Source organism: Chiloscyllium plagiosum, unplaced genomic scaffold (genome assembly GCF_037043375.1).
Source record: "Chiloscyllium plagiosum isolate Xiang-an unplaced genomic scaffold, Cpla_swu_hap1 HiC_scaffold_62, whole genome shotgun sequence".
Classification (NCBI taxonomy): domain Eukaryota; kingdom Metazoa; phylum Chordata; class Chondrichthyes; order Orectolobiformes; family Hemiscylliidae; genus Chiloscyllium; species Chiloscyllium plagiosum.
In genome coordinates this window covers 42,501-50,000 of record NW_028270201.1, presented here as the reverse complement: position 1 = coordinate 50,000, position 7,500 = coordinate 42,501, and positions in this window count along the sequence as shown.

Genomic DNA, 7,500 nt, shown 5'->3' with positions numbered 1-7,500 from the left:
CAGACCACATCCTTCCTGGCAACACACAAGGGAAGCAAGGCCACTCGCCTCTCTCGCCTTCAATTTCGGCACGAGCGCCTGTGGAGGGACGGCCGGATTCAACGTGGGGATTGCCCGCCCTCCAGTCGTTTCAAGAGACCTCTGCCCCGGCCTCTGACCGAGTTGCACAAACATGGGTGTGCTCAGGCAAGGGTCAGCCCGCATCCTTCCTGGCAACACCCAAAGGGAACCAAGGCCACTCACGTCTCTCTCGCCTTTCATTTTCGACACGAGCGCCTGTGGAGGGACGTCCGGATTCAACGTGGGGATGGCCCGTCCTCCAATCGTGTCAAGAGACCTCCGCCCCGGCCTCTGACCGAGTTGCACAAACCTGGGTGACGAGCACCGCAGGGCGGCAGAGCCGTCGCACTTGGCCGGGTGGCAGCGGGAAGGACCAGCCTATTCACAATAGCGGCCACCCACTCCCAGAGCCGGTCGTGCGGCACCCGAGGCCGACCCTCGACTCGTAAGAGGCTTTAACGTGTGCTCAGGCAAGGGTCAGCCCACACCCTTCCTGGCGGCACCCAAGGGATCCAGGCCACTCGCGTCTCTCGCCTTCATTTTGGACACGAGCGCCTCTGGACGGACGGCCGGAGTCAACGTGGGGATGGCCCGTCCTCCAATCGTGTCAAGAGACCCCCCGCACCGGCCTCTGACCGAGTTCCCCAAACCTGGGTGACGAGCAGCGCAGGGCGGCAGAGCCGTCGCACTTGGCCGGATGGCAGCGGGAAGGACCAGCCTATTCACAATAGCGGCCACCCACTCCCAGAGCCGGTCGTGCGGCGCCCGAGGCCGACCCTCGACTCGTAAGAGGCTTTACAGTGTGCTCAGGCAAGGGCCAGCCTACACCCTTCCTGGCGGCACCCAAGGGATCCAGGCCACTCGCGTCTCTCGCCTTCATTTTGGACACGAGCGCCTGTGGACGGACGGCCGGAGTCAACGTGGGGGTGGCCCGTCCTCCAATCGTGTCAAGAGACCCCCGCACCGGCCTCTGACCGAGTTCCCCAAACCTGGGTGACGAGCACCGCAGGGCGGCAGCGCCGTCGCACTTGGCCGGATGGCAGCGGGAAGGACCAGCCTATACACAATAGCGGCCACCCACTCCCAGAGCCGGTCGTGCGGCGCCCGAGGCCGTCCCTCGACTCGTAAGGGGCTTTAACGTGTGCTCAGGCAAGGGTCAGCCCACACCCTTCCTGGCGGCACCCAAGGGATCCAGGCCACTCGCGTCTCTCGCCTTCATTTTGGACACGAGCGCCTGTGGACGGACGGCCGGAGTCAACGTGGGGGTGGCCCGTCCTCCAATCGTGTCAAGAGACCCCCGCACCGGCCTCTGACCGAGTTCCCCAAACCTGGGTGACGAGCACCGCAGGGCGGCAGCGCCGTCGCACTTGGCCGGATGGCAGCGGGAAGGACCAGCCTATACACAATAGCGGCCACCCACTCCCAGAGCCGGTCGTGCGGCGCCCGAGGCCGTCCCTCGACTCGTAAGGGGCTTTAACGTGTGCTCAGGCAAGGGTCAGCCCACACCCTTCCTGGCGGCACCCAAGGGATCCAGGCCACTCGCGTCTCTCGCCTTCATTTTGGACACGAGCGCCTGTGGAGGGACGGCCGGAGTCAACGTGGGGATGGCCCGTCCTCCAATCGTGTCAAGAGACCCCCCGCACCGGCCTCTGACCGAGTTCCCCAAACCTGGGTGACGAGCACCGCAGGGCGGCAGAGCCGTCGCACTTGGCCGGATGGCAGCGGGAAGGACCAGCCTATTCACAATAGCGGCCACCCACTCCCAGAGCCGGTCGTGCGGCGCCCGAGGCCGGCCCTCGACTCGTAAGAGGCTTTAACGTGTGCTCAGGCAAGGGTCAGCCCACACCCTTCCTGGCGGCACCCAAGGGATCCAGGCCACTCGCGTCTCTCGCCTTCATTTTGGACACGAGCGCCTGTGGAGGGACGGCCGGAGTCAACGTGGGGATGGCCCGTCCTCCAATCGTGTCAAGAGACCCCCCGCCACGGCCTCTGACCGAGTTCCCCAAACCTGGGTGACGAGCAGCGCAGGGCGGCAGAGCCGTCGCACTTGGCCGGATGGCAGCAGGAAGGACCAGCCTATTCACAATAGCGGCCACCCACTCCCAGAGCCGGTCGTGCGGCGCCCGAGGCCGGCCCTCGACTCGTAAGAGGCTTTACGGAGTGCTCAGGCAAGGGTCAGCCCGCACCCTTCCTGGCAGCACCCAAGGGAACCAGGCCACTCGCGTCTCTCGCCTTCATTTTGGACACGAGCGCCTGTGGAGGGACGGCCGGAGTCAACGTGGGGATGGCCCGTCCTCCAATCGTGTCAAGAGACCCCCCGCCACAGCCTCTGACCGAGTTCCCCAAACCTGGGTGACGAGCACCGCAGGGCGGCAGAGCCGTCGCACTTGGCCGGGTGGCAGCGGGAAGGACCAGCCTATTCACAATAGCGGCCACCCACTCCCAGAGCCGGTCGTGCGGCGCCCGAGGCCGGCCCTCGACTCGTAAGAGGCTTTAGGGAGTGCTCAGGCAAGGGTCAGCCCGCATCCTTCCTGGCAGCACCCAAGGGAACCAGGCCACTCGCGTCTCTCGCCTTCATTTTGGACACGAGCGCCTGTGGAGGGACGGCCGGAGTCAACGTGGGGATTGCCCGCCCTCCAATCGTGTCAAGAGACCTCCACACAGGTCTCTGACCGACTCTTAGAACAGACAGGGAGAGTTTGGCAATTCTGTCAAAAAATTGACAAAGTGTCAAAAATTCGACTTCCAAGAGCTCTCCAGCATGCACTCATACCCGCCATTAGAGTGCTATGCCCGTGGAACCGTTTTTCGGATGCCTTTCAAAAAGGTCCCGCGCCGCCATTTTGTTCTAAAAATCGTGTTCCCAGAAATCTCCGGGTACCCCGCCAACCTCACTGTGTAACAAATGCAAGTGGCACTGAATGGGTCTGAATTTCAAATTTGACTGCATCGCTCTGGAACTCGATCCCCGCAAAACCGTTTGGATTTTTCCCGCTCGGGACTTCCGCGACAGACAAAGTTAAAGTTTTCGGGCTGCAGACACAAAATGACAGTTGGCCATTTGCCGGGCTCAATTCACACAGTTCCTGCGGCACTTCGGAACACATGTTCGGCGCGAGTTTGTGAATCTTTCCCGATGCTTCGGCACTTTCCTCCGCTGACACTTAGAATATTTTTCACACTTTGCTGAAAAATTTTCTAAGTGTTTTTTCCTAAGTTTTTCTGGTTACTGATTTATTATTTTTGATCATTTTTCTAAGTTTTTCTGGTTACTCATTTCTCATTTTCGGGCATTTTTCTAAGTTTTTCTAGTTACTGATTTCTTCTTTTTGGGCATTTTTCTAAGTTTTTCTGGTTACTCATTTCTCATTTTCGGGCATTTTTCTAAGTTTTTCTAGTTACTGATTTCTTCTTTTTGGGCATTTTTCTAAGTTTTTCTGGTTACTCATTTCTTCTTTTTGGGCATTTTTCTAAGTTTTTCTGGTTACTCATTTCTTCTTTTTGGGCATTTTTCTAAGTTTTTCTGGTTACTCATTTCTCATTTTCGGGCATTTTTCTAAGTTTTTCTAGTTACTGATTTCTTCTTTTTGGGCATTTTTCTAAGTTTTTCTGGTTACTCATTTCTTCTTTTTGGGCATTTTTCTAAGTTTTTCTGGTTACTCATTTCTTCTTTTTGGGCATTTTTCTAAGTTTTTCTGGTTACTCATTTCTCATTTTCGGGCATTTTTCTAAGTTTTTCTAGTTACTGATTTCTTCTTTTTGGGCATTTTTCTAAGTTTTTCTAGTTACTCATTTCTTCTTTTTGGGCATTTTTCTAAGTTTTTCTGGTTACTCATTTCTCATTTTCGGGCATTTTTCTAAGTTTTTCTAGTTACTGATTTCTTCTTTTTGGGCATTTTTCTAAGTTTTTCTGGTTACTCATTTCTTCTTTTTGGGCATTTTTCTAAGTTTTTCTGGTTACTCATTTCTCATTTTCGGGCATTTTTCTAAGTTTTTCTAGTTACTGATTTCTTCTTTTTGGGCATTTTTCTAAGTTTTTCTGGTTACTCATTTCTTATTTTTGGGCATTTTTCTAAGTTTTTCTAGTTACTGATTTCTTCTTTTTGGGCATTTTTCTAAGTTTTTCTGGTTACTCATTTCTTCTTTTTGGGCATTTTTCTAAGTTTTTCTGGTTACTCATTTCTTCTTTTTGGGCATTTTTCTAAGTTTTTCTGGTTACTCATTTCTCATTTTCGGGCATTTTTCTAAGTTTTTCTAGTTACTGATTTCTTCTTTTTGGGCATTTTTCTAAGTTTTTCTGGTTACTCATTTCTTATTTTTGGGCATTTTTCTAAGTTTTTCTAGTTACTGATTTCTTCTTTTTGGGCATTTTTCTTAGTTTTTCTGGTTACTCATTTCTCATTTTCGGGCATTTTTCTAAGTTTTTCTAGTTACTGATTTCTTCTTTTTGGGCATTTTTCTAAGTTTTTCTGGTTACTCATTTCTTATTTTTGGGCATTTTTCTAAGTTTTTCTAGTTACTGATTTCTTCTTTTTGGGCATTTTTCTAAGTTTTTCTGGTTACTCATTTCTCATTTTCGGGCATTTTTCTAAGTTTTTCTGGTTACTGATTTCTTCTTTTTGGGCATTTTTTCTAAGTTTTTCTGGTTACTGATTTCCCAACGTTGGAAATGCATGAAACTCGGCCTGAACACGGTGGCAGGGTCCGCTCTCGAAGGCGAGACCTTCGGCAGAACCACCGGGTCAAATCCGGCCGGGCTAGCCGGCCTCGAGCACTCAAAGTCGGTATGAGCAGTCAAGTTCGCTCCCATCACAGTTTGGACCCTAAAAAATCTAAGTGTCACTGGTTACTGATTTGTACTGACTCGAAAAAATTCTAAGTGTCGTTGGTTACTGATTTGTAACCACCGGGTCAAATCCGGCCGGGCTAGCAGGCCTCGAGCACTCAAAGTCGGTATGAGCAGTCAAGTTCGCTCCCATCACAGTCTGGACCCTAAAAAATTCTAAGTGTCACTGGTGACTGATTTGTACTGACTGAATAAAATTCTAAGTGTCGTTGGTTACTGATTTGTAACCACCGGGTCAAATCCGGCCGGGCTAGCCGGCCTCGAGCACTCAAAGTCGGTATGAGCAGTCAAGTTCGCTCCCATCACAGTCTGGACCCTAAAAAATTCTAAGTGTCACTGGTTACTGATTTGTACTGATTCAAAAAAATTCTAAGTGTCGATGGTTACTGATTTGTACTGACTGAAATAAATTCTAAGTGACGTTGTTTACTGATTTGTAACCACCGGGTCAAATCCGGCTGGTCTAGCCGGCCCCGAGCACTCAAAGTCGGTATGAGCAGTCAGGTTCGCTCCCATCACAGTTTGGACCACTTGCCGACTTGGGAAATGCACGAAAATCGGCCCCAACGCGGGGGCCGGTCCGCTCTCAAAGTCGAGACCTTCGGCTGAACCACCGGGTCAAATCCGGCCGGGCTAGCCGGCCTCGAGCACTCAAAGTCGGTATGAGCAGTCAGGTTCGCTCCCATCACAGTTTGGACCACTTGCCGACTTGGGAAATGCACGAAAATCGGCCCCAACGCGGGGGCCGGTCCGCTCTCAAAGTCGAGACCTTCGGCTGAACCACCGGGTCAAATCCGGCCGGGCTAGCCGGCCTCGAGCACTCAAAGTCGGTATGAGCAGTCAAGTTCGCTCCCATCACAGTCTGGACCCTAAAAAATTCTAAGTGTCACTGGTTACTGATTTGTACTGATTCAAAAAAATTCTAAGTGTCACTGGTTACTGATTTGTAACCACCGGGTCAAATCCGGCTGGGCTAGCCGGCCTCGAGCACTCAAAGTCGGTATGAGCAGTCAAGTTCGCTCCCATCACAGTTTGGACCCTAAAAAATCTAAGTGTCACTGGTTACTGATTTGTACTGACTCTAAAAAATTCTAAGTGTCACTGGTTACTGATTTGTACTGACTGGAAAAAATTCTAAGTGTCGTTGGTTACTGATTTGTACTGCATCAAAAAAATTCTAAGTGTCACTGGTTACTGATTTGTACTGACTCTAAAAAATTCTAAGTGTCACTGGTTACTGATTTGTAACCACCGGGTCAAATCCGGCTGGGCTAGCCGGCCTCGAGCACTCAAAGTCGGTATGAGCAGTCAAGTTCGCTCCCATCACAGTTTGGACCCTAAAAAATCTAAGTGTCACTGGTTACTGATTTGTACTGACTCTAAAAAATTCTAAGTGTCACTGGTTACTGATTTGTACTGACTGGAAAAAATTCTAAGTGTCGTTGGTTACTGATTTGTACTGCATCAAAAAAATTCTAAGTGTCACTGGTTACTGATTTGTACTGACTCTAAAAAATTCTAAGTGTCCTTGGTTACTGATTTGTACTGCATCAAAAAAATTCTAAGTGTCGTTGGTTACTGATTTGTACTGCATCAAAAAAATTCTAAGTGTCACTGGTTACTGATTTGTACTGACTCAAAAAAATTCTAAGTGTCGTCGGTTACTGATTTGTAACCACCGGGTCAAATCCGGCCGGGCTAGCCGGCCCCGAGCACTCAAAGTCGGTATGAGCAGTCAAGTTCGCTCCCATCACAGTTTGGACCCTAAAAAAAGTCTAAGTGTCACTGGTTACTGATTTGTACTGAGCCTAAAAAATTCTAAGTGTCACTGGTTACTGATTTGTACTGCCTCTAAAAAATTCTAAGTGTCGTTGGTTACTGATTTGTAACCACCGGGTCAAATCCGGCCGGGCTAGCCGGCCTCGAGCACTCAAAGTCGGTATGAGCAGTCAGGTTCGCTCCCATCACAGTTTGGACCACTTGCCGACTTGGGAAATGCACGAAAATCGGCCCCAACGCGGGGGCCGGTCCGCTCTCAAAGTCGAGACCTTCGGCTGAACCACCGGGTCAAATCCGGCCGGGCTAGCCGGCCTCGAGCACTCAAAGTCGGTATGAGCAGTCAAGTTCGCTCCCATCACAGTTTGGACCACTTGCCGACTTGGGAAATGCATGAAAATCGGCCCGAACGCGGGGGCCGGTCCGCTCTCAAAGTCGAGACCTTCGGCTGAACCACCGGGTCAAATCCGGCTGGGCTAGCCGCCCCCGAGCGCTCAAAGTCGGTATGAGCAGTCAAGTTCGGTCCCATCACAGTCTGGACCACTTGCCGACGTTGGAAATGCACGAAAATCGGCCCGAACGCGGGGGCCGGTCCGCTCCCGAAGGCGGGACACTCACCCTAAGCCTGGCCCCACCGCCGGCCAACACACCCTTCAAAATCACACCCATCCGACCATGCTACTCAAAAAGGATCCAAATTCAGAAACACCCCCTTCAAAAGGCACTCCGTCCCCGGCCACACTACCGGGGCATGCTCCCCTGGGCGATAATTAAGCCCCCACGACTAATTGAAGCCAACCACAGCCGCAACTCGAAAG